This window comes from Hakea prostrata, chromosome 11 (assembly GCF_041222555.1).
Source record: "Hakea prostrata isolate BN-2017 chromosome 11, UWA_Hpros_2, whole genome shotgun sequence".
NCBI classification, from domain to species: domain Eukaryota; kingdom Viridiplantae; phylum Streptophyta; class Magnoliopsida; order Proteales; family Proteaceae; genus Hakea; species Hakea prostrata.
In genome coordinates, this window is record NC_142610.1 from 11,460,750 (window position 1) to 11,474,670 (window position 13,921).

Here is a 13,921-nt window from a genome sequence, read left to right on the forward strand (position 1 = left end):
GAAAAAAAACCCTCAAAGTAGGCCTGGAAATAATTTGCATGGTGTGAAATGGTCTTTACCACTACAAATTTGGTGTGGTTTGCTTGTTGTTTTTAGTGTCACTTTGATCAAAATGCAGTCCTTGGCGTACGGCACTTTAGAGAACTCTTTTTCTTGTAGTAGTCATGAAGCAAGCAATTATATTGGCTAACCCTGTAAGAAGACAAGAATATACGATTATATGCTAGCAGATAGAAAAATTTTCCTTTTTTTTAGATAGAATCTAACTAGAATAACAGCTCCCCATGCATTAAAAATGTGAGCAATATTAACAATTCTTTAGCCAGTCCTAATTTTCTCTTTTGCTAAAAGCGTGATTTTAGTTTAAGTAAAGAAAATGAAAATACAACACTAGAAGCAATTCCTCAGGGGACAAAACCATATCTAAGCATCGAGCAAAACTTTTAGATACACAGAGCTTCGATCCCTTGTGGTAGATTAGGCAAGAAAATCGGTTATTAGGGTTAGCTTCATGACAGCAATGGATAATTTTTCATTCAATCTTCTGATGGAAGGCCTGCAAATCCCACCACCGCTGCAAAATAAACCAAGGAGGTTCTTTTCTCTGGATAAGGTAGACTGTCTCTGCATAGTTACATGCCTGTCTTAATAAAATGCCTTCAAATATAATTGTTTTAGTGGACTCATAATAAAAGTGATAAACATGGAAACAACACTATATCTCCTTCCCTTATATTTCCCGTCATTACCTCAATATTACATCAAACCTCCTAACTATTAGGTGGTAAATGGATCGGATACAAATTGGATAGAGGTAAAATCATATCAACATCCTATTATGTTTAGACGGATTCGTATACTACTCTATTGATTTTTGAACTGACTTAGTCGGATTTGAATGATAACCGAATACTTATTTTCTCAAGTAAAATCTTCTAGATGGGCAAGAATACGGATTGAATACAAGTTTTCAACCACTTGTTGACATCTTTACCATTTTATTTGTGAGGTCAGGTTTGAAATTAACGAATTTAGTCACTTTGCTAATTATTTTAGCTGAAAATCGAGAAACACATATCTCAAGTAAAAAATTATAAAAATAAGAAAAGTAAATTCAAATAAGTAACTTAATTAGTTAATTTTGTTGGACGGATAATAATCAGCAAATGGTATATCATATATGCATCCTATTAGTAATTAGACGGACTCGGATACCACTAAACGGATGTGGACGTGAATTCAAGAGCAGATTTCGGTTATCCATTTACACCCGTACCTATTATGCATGGCCCAAATTATTGCAAACAATTTTGAAGATTGACTCACACCAACATATTTTGGTGGGCAATCTAAATTACCCATTTTGTGAAATTTGTGATGGAAGTAAAGAACTTGGATTGACCCATTTACACGGTTGAAACGATTTGGAGATTTCTGCTTTATGGCTTTGAGTGAGAGATTCTTTGTCATCTTCTTCCTACATAGTAAAAATTATATTTCTTCACCTCTTTGTATAGCACATCACGTTGATATATGAACTAAACTAGATTTCGGTGTTGCTTTGATTTATTTTCGTTTTTCTTCATGCAAACCCCCATTTTGCCCACAACGAAAAACTCTTAAAGAGAACTGTTTAAAACTCATAGAAATCAGATGGATATCAATTAGCTTTCCCATTCAAAACATCAAAACTGCTGAAAAACAGCTGCACAAATGATTAGTAGACTATCCATACAATGGCCTCAGTTCATAGTTCAAGTTCTCGTACCCACTGGCAAGCACTTGGTAAAGTCACAACTAAAAAACATATTTTATAGAGAAATTTATCCGTTCTATTTCCTTGTCAAAAATAGATCATCTATTTTCTTTTTAGATGTATGACATATGTCCTAACATCACATCAAATTGTTAAAATCCATTTAAAATTCATATAAAAATTTTATAATTAAATTAAAAAAATGATGCAACTTGTAAATAGAACTCAACCTTTTGATGTGATGTTAAGACAAGTGTCACACATCTACAAGAAAATAAATTGTCCATTTTTTTGTCAGAAATGGACAGGATATTAGTCCTATGTAATCCTATGTTGTAGTGTTTCGTTTTCATATCAACAAAAATGGACTTCACATTATCTAAAACCTACTTTGCCAATAGTTATTTGAATTTAGGATGAAGTACTTCTATTTTCCGCATAAAATTCCAACTGCTAACGAAGAGAGAGAGAGAGAGAGAGAGAGCTCAGACTTAAAAACACAAACTGGATTACAACAGAAAGCTAATAGCCTTGTGAGAGAGAAAGAAAACCCAGAGCTCAGACTTAAAAACACAAACTGGATTACAACAGAAAGCTAATAGCCTTGTGAGGTGCGTCCATGCTTATTGTGTCAGTGTAGATAGATAAGCACCACCCTCCATATGCCTTTGCTGCCTGACTGCTATCTATCACCTCCACTATTTTCCTTGGAGGGATCTGCAGATGCTCAAATGCACCTTGATTACTTGCCTGCATGGTGGTGGGCCTGCGTTTTCGGTCATAGAGTTCGTAAAGAATGGCAAACCCTTCTTGCCCTATTTTTGCGAGATTGGCCTTCCTCTGATGTTCCATGTAGTGTTTAGCTCTATAGAGAACCAGTCCTTCAAAGTTAAAAACACTTGGAATTTGGTTATGGGCTTAGGCATTGCTAGTTCTGTCCCAAGTGTTTTTTAAAGAGCTCCTTGCAACCGTTCCTCAATAATTAATCCCATCTTTTGTTCCTTCTAGAGATAATTTTTCTATGCCTGCTTTAGAGATGCTTAATATGATTGATTGTTGAGAACTTGTAGAAGAATCTGCACGAAGACTTAAAAGGTTGTAGTAATCATGATATTTCGTCAGAGCTGAAACGAACTAGAGGTACTTTCTCTAAGGTATTTAGACACCTCGATTTGTGCAATCGGATACCAAATGTGTCTTCACCCCAAGATCAGTCAAGCCAAACCTTTAAGGTTGCACCCGAGAAAAGTTATTTAAGGTGTAATTAGGTTATATTCACTGCTTAACAGAATGACAACAGGGGGAGAGAGAGAGGAGGAGAAAATTTCATATAAAATGAACTAAAAAATGGGTTTATATAGAGCCCCAAAGGCTGTGGGTGAAAGGGTAAGGTCATCACCTCCCTTTGTCAGGGTACCTATTCAACTCAACTCCCTACAGGAAGGTGTTTATTTTGCTAACCTCCCTAAGGAAAAGTGCCTCTCTCTAATGGCATCTCTACATTTTCACCCAATACGGGCTTTCCCGATTAGGGCCCATGACAAAATGGGCCTTCCGGATCAAGGCCTAAGTCCCAAGTCATATAGAATTGTTAATATTAAAAATATTAATGCTATATAACCATGTTTGGGTACACCTAGGTTCAGGGTTGGTTTGCGTTGCACAGGGTTCGATCCTTAACCCCAAAGATATATTATATAGATATTTATTATATATATATATCAGATAATCAGCTCCTTTCTACCCCATGTGGGACTAAAATTTCCGTTATAAAAATCATAAGATAAAAGACATGATTAAAACATACATTTAATTAAAAATAATATACATAAAGTTTTAAACATATTTCCAACATTGAGATTTAATTTTCCATATTTACTTCGTTGCCATATCCTATCTTGATTATCTAGTCGGAAGTTGCTTTTCCCAAGATCAATTAGCTATTGTTAAGTTTGATTTGAATTCTTGTACCTAACTTTCAAGATTGGTCATGTTGATATATTATGATGGATGGTCCAAATTACCTGTTTTGTGAGGTCTATAATGACAGCAGAGGCCTGGACCGACAAACTGAAGCCCTAGAGCACGATATGTGCGAGACTTGATGGGTTGACCTTTTTACTTGATTAAAACTCTATAAATGTATATTGGATATTCTCTTGGGGAGTTATTGTGAGATTTGATGATTTTTGGTGCCTTAGGGTTTTGGGTGAGAGTTTCTAAACCAATTTGATGATGGTTAAAATATCTCAATTATGATCTTCCTATAGGGTGAGAGTTTTGTAAATACAATGGGTTCGGCTACTCTTCTAGGAGAATATCTTCTCAGGAGTGCCCAGTGAAGCATGAGAGGTTGCCATGTGGAATATTTCGATCTAAGTACTAATTTTTTTTTTTTTAATTTTTAGATTAAGTGAAACCTAGAAAACCTGATTAGGACCCAAACCCTATTCGAGTTTCATTTTCCTTGATGTGACCTACAAGCAATGCTCCCATGAAAAACATTGTCTTCTTCTTGTTGCAGAACCCGATTTAGGTTATCATTTTCCTTCTTTCTTTCAATTTGATGCTATCTTTGTCTTCCTTGTTGCAGTTTGCAAGGATGAAGTATGTTCTTATGAAGGAAGGGTATGTAGTATTTGCTAGTATTTTGGTGTCTCTCCCAGCTTCCTGTGTTTTTTCATTTTCCTCCTCCTTAACAAGGTTTCTTCATCTTTCTGTTTCCAATTTCTGATGTGGGGTTTTATATTTTGTTCAGAAAACTGAAGATAGGAGCCGAACCCCTCCCTCTCAACAATAGAGGCATACCTACCAAACACAGTTCACATTCATTTCTAAATCAAACTTTTTGGAAACAAGGAGAAACAAAGTCATGCTTCTCCTCTTTTGGTTGAACATGAGATTAGTTGTTTTCCCCTTTTTTTTGTTCACTCGAAAAAACCATGCCTTTCTGTGATGTCAATTTTAGGAAGGAGGAGGAAGTCGTGGAATTAAGCTTTTCTATAGAAACTATGGTCGTGGGAGAACCAATGTTTTTCTCATAATTGGTTCTCTTCTCTTACAATTTTTCTTATCGTTTGTTTTGTATTTCTAATCAAGTGCATTCTCATTTTCCTAGTCATTAACGCTTATGTTATAACTGCAATTAGGTTTGGCCATAATTCATGATTCCCGAGGTCCTCAAATTAAGGGCCTCAATGGTGTTGACACACCCAATGATGCTAGGTCGAAGACTAGTTCATCCAAACTGAACAATCCTGAAAAACGTCGTTCTGATAGTGCTGGAGTTATTGTAGAACATCATTGTTCACAAGAGCACTGCTTGCCGGCCACAACAAGAAAGATGAAACCTAGTGGGGTTTGGGTTGTCTAGTTTTCAATTAATATAAAAATTAGAATTTTATTCTTGTCTTTAGATTAGAATATTCCATCTAGCAACCTCTCATGCTTCGTTGGGCACTCCTTGGAGAGGAGCGGAACCCAAATATAATGCATTGTCGTATGATCCATGTTAAATCTTTCTTTATTGCTTAAATTTGTTTTTGTTTTTGTTGATGACTTCTTTGTATCCTTTCTAATAGCTAATATTATCATACTATTTGAATCTTTGTGTTTTTAATTATGTTTCGAGGGTGTCTAACGAGGTAACAGACTCACTGGTTTGGAGGGTTCCGTCTATTTTGTTTTTAACTCTTTGGCCACATACCTATCCTTAGTTATTGCGTATTTTTCCATCTAGGTGTTAGACATGATAATACTAATAAATTATTATTTTACCAAATAAAATAAAATAAAAAACGGCTGATCATGTTATCCTCATATGCCTTTAAGGTACTTTTTCCTTTTGACATTTTTCTTCTGTTTTTTTCGTAAGCAAGCACTAAGGTACATACATTTAACATCTGAATATAGTAGATGAATATTAAAAATAAAAGAGTTAAAATATAAAATAGAGAAAATAACCCACTTGATGGCAATTCAATATTTAGGGACGAGTAGATCATATTAAAAAAAGAGACCCTTAAGGACTAAGATTATTAAAAAGAAAACTGAAATTCAAGCCGCCCCATTAATTCTTCCAATCAATTAATAATAACTTAGTCATTCCACGGAGAATATTGAATGTAATATAAATTTTGTTTTCATTTGCATTAAATATGAAGAACAAAAATTGTTAAATATGTAGTAAGTGCTCTTCCTTAATTTATTCGTAATGGCCTTACTTTATATCAAAACAGAAGAAGAATTCACATCAAATTAATAATTTAATAGTGTATATTATATTAAATTATATAATTTGGCCATGAACGTTGATGGAGAATTTCACCGTTGTCACGCACTGGATATCAATGGCTGGTTCTGGTTGTATACCTTCTCTAAAACGGGATGAATACCTTTATTCCAATTGTCAATCCTATCAGTCGTCACTGAGGAAGCTTGGTTTTGCGTCATATGAGACTCTTGTGAGTGGTTCTTCGCTGCTTAGTGGTGTTTGCACCATTTTTGTTTTTGGTTTTTGTAAGAGACTAACGCAATTCATGATGGCTTGCTACTTGCATCATCTGTTCACTTGTGCATGAATAGTTTGATCAACTTCTTCTTTTTATTTTTCTTGACGAGGAGGTGTTAAAAAAGCTTATATCCAAGTTGAGTGTCTGAACTACTTGAGAACTCATACCACTCATCAATCTTAGCTCCCACTGATTTCTCTGTTTCTTTTTAATTTTTTATCCTATACCTAGCAAATTGGGTTATTCTACAACTTGCTAATGGATTGTAAATACGTTTTCTGTATGTTTTATTTTAGATATACTTTGCTGTATATATTTGTGTACAATTAACAATGAGATCCAATTCCAATAATACCAAGTTTGTTGTTGGAAACTAGCATTTATCTAGCTTCGTGGATTTAATCAAACTAATAAACAATCTATAGAATACACTTTACGAAGTCTCATTTCCTTGCTGATCAGACCATACAATGCAATACCAGCAGGTCACTAAGACATTTCTTTTCTCTTTTTGGCTTCATTTGATGTAATCAAGCCAATCAGTTTTACCCAGAACACCCCTTCCTGTAGTTTTCAAAATTAAGGTGGAAAATAACCTAACAAATGTAAAAGGTGGAAGATAAAAAAGAACAGGTGTAAAAGGTTGAAAGGCTACCTACAACGTGTAAAACATGTTTTGTTCTCCTTAGGTGTAATTCCGAATTATGTTAATCATAAATCATAAAAAAAGGCTAAATAACTCAGTATATGAAGGATTACCCTGCTCCTCCTCTTTTCTTCTCTCACCACCGAAACACCACCTTCAAGCTCTAGCATCTTATTGGCAGTCATGGAGAACAACACCACTCACATCTCCCCATTCTTTACCCTTCCGTGGGGTGTTGAGGTAACCACCACCCTAGGTGGAACCCTAACGAGCTTCACCCACCTAACTATTGTAGTTCTCATCCTTGTTTCCCTAGTTTTGATTACCCAAGTTTGGTCTGAGGTTCATAAGAAGTCTAGGCCAGCTTCCCTTCCACGGGGTCCTGTTCCATGGCCTATAGTTGGCAGCATTCCAGATTTGTTCAAGAAGAAGCCGGTATTCCGGTGGATTCTTGGCTTCATGAAGGAGAAGAATATCGATCTTGCATGTTTTCGATTTGGTAATGTACATGTGATTCCAGTTACATGCCCGGAGATCGCTAGAGAGTTCTTAAAGAAACAAGATTCTACTTTCGCTTCAAGACCCATTACAATGGCAACTGAGTATGCAAGCCGTGGCTTTGTGGCCATTATTTTTACTCCATTGGGTGACCAATGGAAGAAGATGAGAAAAGTGGTGGCTTCTCAGGTTATGAATCCCATGAGAATTAGATGGCTAGTAGAGAAAAGAACTGAAGAAGCTAACAATCTTGTCCGTTATGTATACAACCAATGCATTAATGGTTCAGCTATGGATGTAAGAGTGGCAACCAGGCAATACTGTGGAAATGTCCTTAGAAAGATGATATTCAACAAGAGATACTTTGGGAAAGGAAGGAAAGATGGAGGTCCTGGTGTTGAAGAAGAAGAACATATTGATGCACTCTTCACTGTGCTTTGTCACGTTTACGCATTTTGTGTATCAGACTACATGCCTTGTTTGAGGAGGCTTGATTTGAATGGACATGAGAAGATCATAAAGGAAGCTGTCAGGATAGTTGACAAGTACCATGACCCCATAATTGATGAGAGGATTCAAGAATGGAGAGATGGGAAGAGGAAGGAAGCTCAAGATCTTCTCGATGTCTTTGTTTCGATAAAAGATTCAAATGGGAATCTGTTACTATCCTCGGAAGAGATTAAAGTTCAAATTGCGGTATGATTCTAACTGCATCATTTAATTTTCTTTCAAGATATGTTGATTACATCGATTGTTTGAAGACTACTATTGAAAACTTGATTCATTTTTGTAGGAATTGATGTATGCAGCAGTGGACAATCCATCAAATGCAGTTGAATGGGCATTGGCAGAGATGATTAACAAGCCTGAGATGCTTCAAAAAGCTACTGAAGAAATTGACCGAGTAGTTGGAAAGGAAAGATTAGTTCAAGAATCTGACATACAACAACTTAATTATGTCAAGGCCTGTGCTAGGGAAGCCCTTCGACTACACCCAGTTGCGCCTTTTAATGTTCCACATGTCTCTAATGCTGATACAATGGTTGCTGGTTATTTCATTCCTAAGGGAAGCCATGTCATATTAAGTAGATATGGGCTAGGACGGAACCCTAAAGTTTGGGACAACCCACTTGAGTTTAAGCCCGAGCGACATTTGAAGGATCCTTCTATGGTGGTTGATCTGGTTGAATCAGAGTTACGATTCATCTCGTTTAGCATTGGGAGGCGTGGATGCATTGGGGTCGAGCTTGGCTCGGCTATGACTATTATGCTATTGGCTAGGCTTCTCCAAGGGTTTAGTTGGGGATTAACCCCCGGGGAATCAAGGATTGACCTCAATGAGTCAAAAACCAATATTTTCTTGGCCAAACCATTGGTCGCACATGCTAAACCTCGTTTGCTAATTCATGCTTATCCTACAGATTACAATAATTCTTTGATTCAGAGTTGATCATGTGAATTATTTATGAAAATACTAGAAGTATTGGATTGCCTATTGTGATTGTTCAGTAATATTTATTAGATTGTGTAGCTTATCCCTCTATGTTATGTATCGATAAATAACACTTCAAGATCCAAGATCTGGATTGAGAGCTTGAGTTCCTTTTCTTTTTTTTTGATAGTTCAGTTTGGTTCAGTTCAAATATTGTATGTTTATCTTTTATGGATTTATATAAGCAAGGAATTTTAGTTTAAGGATGACAATGTAATTTGGGACAACTAGGGTTTTGTGTAACTTATAAGTAAACATAAATAGACAATGTTGGCTGTCATCAAATGATCAGAATTCTATACTTTCATCTCATATTAAAAGTATGTTTTCGTTATTATGCCATGATCAATACTTTATTTTTGTAAGTAAAAGGGAAAGAGTTGTCTACTCTAATGTCACCCCATAAGGTGTAGATGTCATATGCCCTACGTGGCCCTAGTAAACCAAAGCACAATATTAACACCGTCAATTTTTTTTTACCTAAATGTAAAATGTGATTGTAGGTTCCAATTTTGAAGAGAATGCATATAAAAATCTCTTTCAAACACAAACTGGTTTCGTCTAATTTTCATTTCTGTGGCCTTCTATTGTATTTGTAAGAACCACAACTTGTAAGGGAGCATATCCTTTTCCGTATTCTGATATTCGAAATGAAGAAAGAAAAAATGGTAAATCAAGCGTTCTTACAGTAAAACCAGAGCAAATCATCTTGCAGGCCTACAATATTCAAGTACTAGAATTGTCAGCCATTCAAATATATAAACTGCTTATAGAACTCTGCAGAATATCAAAAAGAGGTACATACTTTTAGTAAGGGAAAAAAAGAAAGAAAGTAGAAGTGAATTATTTCATTAATTACACTGGCTGCGAGCTTGGTTAGCAGCAAACATTTTTGTAATCAGTTAGAAATGATTTTTTGATGGGGGGAGTGGGGGGAAATTTTCAGTGCCACCCATGAGTTATATTATTCCATTTATCGATCAAGACACCTCCCTATAGTGTGAAAGTATATATCAAAGACACCCGCTGCTGTTAGGATTTCACAGTTAATTGCTAATGAAAGCAACATAAATATTCTAAAAGGTCAAGAATAATCTTGAACAAAAAACTCTTTGTCCGACTCATTTTTTTGTCCTCCTCTATCGTCTCTGCTTTTTTGTCATCTAATCATAAGTCATTACATGGTTTGGTATGGAAATAAAGGACTTGAATTGACCCATTTACATGGTTGAAACGATTTGGAGATTTCTGCTCTATGGCTTTGAGTAAGAGATATCCTTTGTAATGTTCTTCTTATATAGTAAAATTATTTTTCTTCACCTCTATGGGTAGACATCACATTGATATATGAACTAAACTAGATTTCTGTGTTGCTTTGATTTATTTTCGTTTTTCTTGATGCAAACCCTATTCTTACCACAAAGACACCCATAAAGAGAACTGTTCAAAACTCATAGAAATCAGATGGATATCAACTAGCTTTCCCATTAAAAACATCAAAGCTGCTGAAAAATAGCTGCACAAATGATTAGCAGAATATCCATACAATGGCCAGTTCTCGTACCCACTGGCAAGCACTCGGTAAAGTCAAAAATAAGAAACATATGCTGTAGTGTTTCCTTTTCATATCAACAAAAATGGACTTCATCAGAATGGCAAGCTTAACATATGAGAGAGAGAGAGAGAGAGAGAGAGAGTATAAAGAAAAACCAATTAAAGCTTAACATTCTACGACAGACATTCAGACTTAAAAACACAAACTGGATTACAACAGAAGGCTAATAGAACTTGTGAGGTGCGTAGATTGGCCTTCCTCTGATGCTCCATGTAGTAGTTAGCTCTAAAGATAACCAGTCCTTCAAAGTTAAAAACACTTGGAAGTTGGTTGTGGGCTTAGACATTGCTAGTTCTGTTGCAAGTGCTTTTTAAAGAATTCCCTGCAACTGTTTTTTAATAATTAATCCCATCTTTTGTGCCTTCTAGAGAGAATTTTTCTATACCTGCTTTAGAGATGCTTAACATGATTGAGGTTTAATTTTCCATATTTACTTGGTTTCCATATCCTATCTTGATTATCTAGTCGGAAGTTGCTTTTCCCAAGATCAATTAGCTGTTACTAAGTGTGAAGTGAATTCTTGTACATAAATTCGAAGATTGGCTACGTTCACATATTATGGTGAATTGTCCAAACTACCGTTTTGTGAGGTTTATAATGAGAGCAGAGGCCTGGCCTGACAAACCGAAGCCCGATATGCGAGACACCTGATGGGTTGACCTTTTTACTTGATTAAAACTCTATAAATATATACAGGATATTCTCTTGGGGAGTTATTGTGAGATTTGATGACTTTTGGTGCCTCAGGGTTCTGGGTGAGAGTTTCTAAGGGTTTGTTTGGTTACATGAATCCAGAGATTTGAAATCTTTGGATTCCACAAATGGAAGATTTATACATGTTTGGTTGTGTGAATCCTTGGATTCATGAAATCTAGGGATTCACCTTTTTACACTAAAAACGTGAATCTGTAGTTTATGGGTATGAGGTGAAATACAAAGATTTCATCCCCATTATAAAATCACTAAACATTTGAACCATGACTTCATAGATGTTTTTTTTTAGAATGAATCTACAGATTTCATTCCAAAGATTTAGATTAACCAAACAATTAATTTTATGAACCATAACTTCATAAATTTGAATTCTCTAGATTTTTGAAATCTCCAGACTCAAGTAACCAAACACGCTCTAAACCAATTTGATAATGGTTGAAAGATCTCAATTATGATCTTCCTACAGGGTGAGAGTTCTATAAATATAATGAGTTCGACTCCTCTTTTGGGAGAATATCTCCCTTGGAGTGCCCAGTGTAGGATGAGTGGTTGCCATGTGGAATATTTCAATCTAAGGACTGGAATAAAATTTTAATTTTTAGAGTATGTGAAACCTAGAAAACCCGATTAGGACCCAAATCCAATTTGGGTTTCATCCTCCTTGATACGGCCTGCAAGCAATGCTACCATGAAAAACATTGTTTTCTTCCTCATTGCAGAACCTGATTTGGGTTATCATCTTCCTTCTTTCTTTCAAATTGATGCTATCTTCGTCTTCCTTGTTGCGGTCTGCAAGGATGAAGCCTGTTCTTATGAAAGAAGGGTGCGTAGTATTTGCTAGCATTTTGGTGTCTCTTCCAGCTTCCCATGTTTTTTCATTTCCCCCTTCTTAAGAAGGTTTATTCATTTCTCTGTCTTCAAATTTCTGATGTGAGGTTTTCTATTTCGTTTAGAAAATTGAAAATAGGGTCCGAACCCCTCTCTCGACAACAAAGGCACACCTAAGTACCTAACAAACACAGATCACATTCCTTTATAAATCAAACTTTTTGGAAACAAAGAGAAACATAGTTGTGCTTCTACTCTTTTGGTTAAACAGGAAATTAGTTGCTTCCCCCTTTTTTTGTTCAATTCGAAAAAACCATGCCCTTTTGTGATGTCAGCAAATATCAAGAAGAAGGAGGAGCAAGTCGTGGAATTAAGCTTTTCTATAGAAACTATGGTCATGGGAGAACCAAAGTTTTTCTCATATTTGGTTCTCTTCTCTTGCAATTTTTCTTATCGTTTGTTCTATATTTCTAATCAAATGCATTCTCATTTTTCTAGTCATTAACGCTTATGTTATCATTGCAATTAGGTTTGGCTGGAACTCATGATTCTTGAGATCTTCAAATTAATTGTCTCACTAGTGTTGACACGCCCAATGATGCTGAGTCGAAGACCAGTTCATCAAAATTGAACAATCCTAAAAAGAGTTTTGATAGTGCTAGGATTATTGAAGAACATCATCGTTCACAAGAGCACTGCTTGCATGCCACAACAAGAAAGATGAAACCCAGTGGGCTTTGTAAAAATTATAATTTTTTTTCTAGTCTTTAGATTAGAATAGTCTACTTGGCAACCTCTCATGTTTCGCTGGGCAATCTTTGGAGATATTCTCTCTGGAGAGGAGAAGAACCCAAATATAATGGATTGTCGTATGATCCATGCTAAATCTTTCTATGTTGCTTAAATTTGTTTTTGTTTTTGTTCGTGACTTGTTTGTATCCTTTCTAATAGCTAATCATGTTAATGTAAAACATATTATCATATTGTTTGGATCTTTGTGTTTTTAATTATGTTCCAAAGGTGTCTAACGGGGTAACAAACTCACTAGCTAGTTTGGAAGGTCCGGTCTATTTTGTTTTTAACTCTTTGGCCACATACCTATCCTTAGTTATTGCGTATTTTGCCATCTAGGTGTTAGACACGATAATACTAATAAATTGTTATTTTACCAAATAAAATAAAATAAAATAAAAATCGACTGATCATGTTATGCTCGGATGCCTTTAAGGTACTTTTACCTTTTGACATTTTTCTTTTTCTTTTTTTCGTAAGAAAGCACTAAGGTACACACGTTTAACATCCCAATATAATAGAGATGAATATTAAAAATAAAGGAATTAAAATATAAAATAGAGAAAAGAACCCACTTGATGGCAATCCAATATTTAGGGACGAGTAGATCTTATTAAAAAAAGAGACCCTTAAGGACTACTGAAATTCAAGCCGCCCTACTGAATCTTCCAATCAATTAATAATAACTTAGTTCTTCCATGCAGCAGGAAACTAGGAATATTGAATGAAATCTAAATTATGTTTTCATTTGCATTAAATATGTAGAACAAAAATTGTTAAATATGTAGTGAGTGCTCTTCCTTTATTCGTTATGGCCTTGCTTTATATCAAAACAAAAGAAAAAGAATTTATATTAAATATTAAATAATTTAATAATTTATATTATATTAAATAAAAAAATGGTGGCTGAACGGTCGTGTAAATTGTTTAGGGTAATTTTCATATGGACCCCTTGAGGTTTGGTTTATGTCATTTTTAGTCCAAAAAAACTGAAACTTTGCATTTGTCTCCCCTGTACTATAGAAAGTCAATTTAAGGACAAATTATCACTTCTATGACCAATTTGCCC

The 13,921-nt window shown here is 35.3% G+C and overlaps 1 pseudogene; it reads left to right on the forward strand.

Moving 5' to 3' along the window:
• Positions 1-7,096: 7,096 nt before the first annotated feature.
• LOC149000104 (phenylalanine N-monooxygenase pseudogene) lies at positions 7,097-8,861 on the forward strand (annotated as a pseudogene).
• The last annotated feature ends 5,060 nt before the right edge of the window (positions 8,862-13,921 follow it).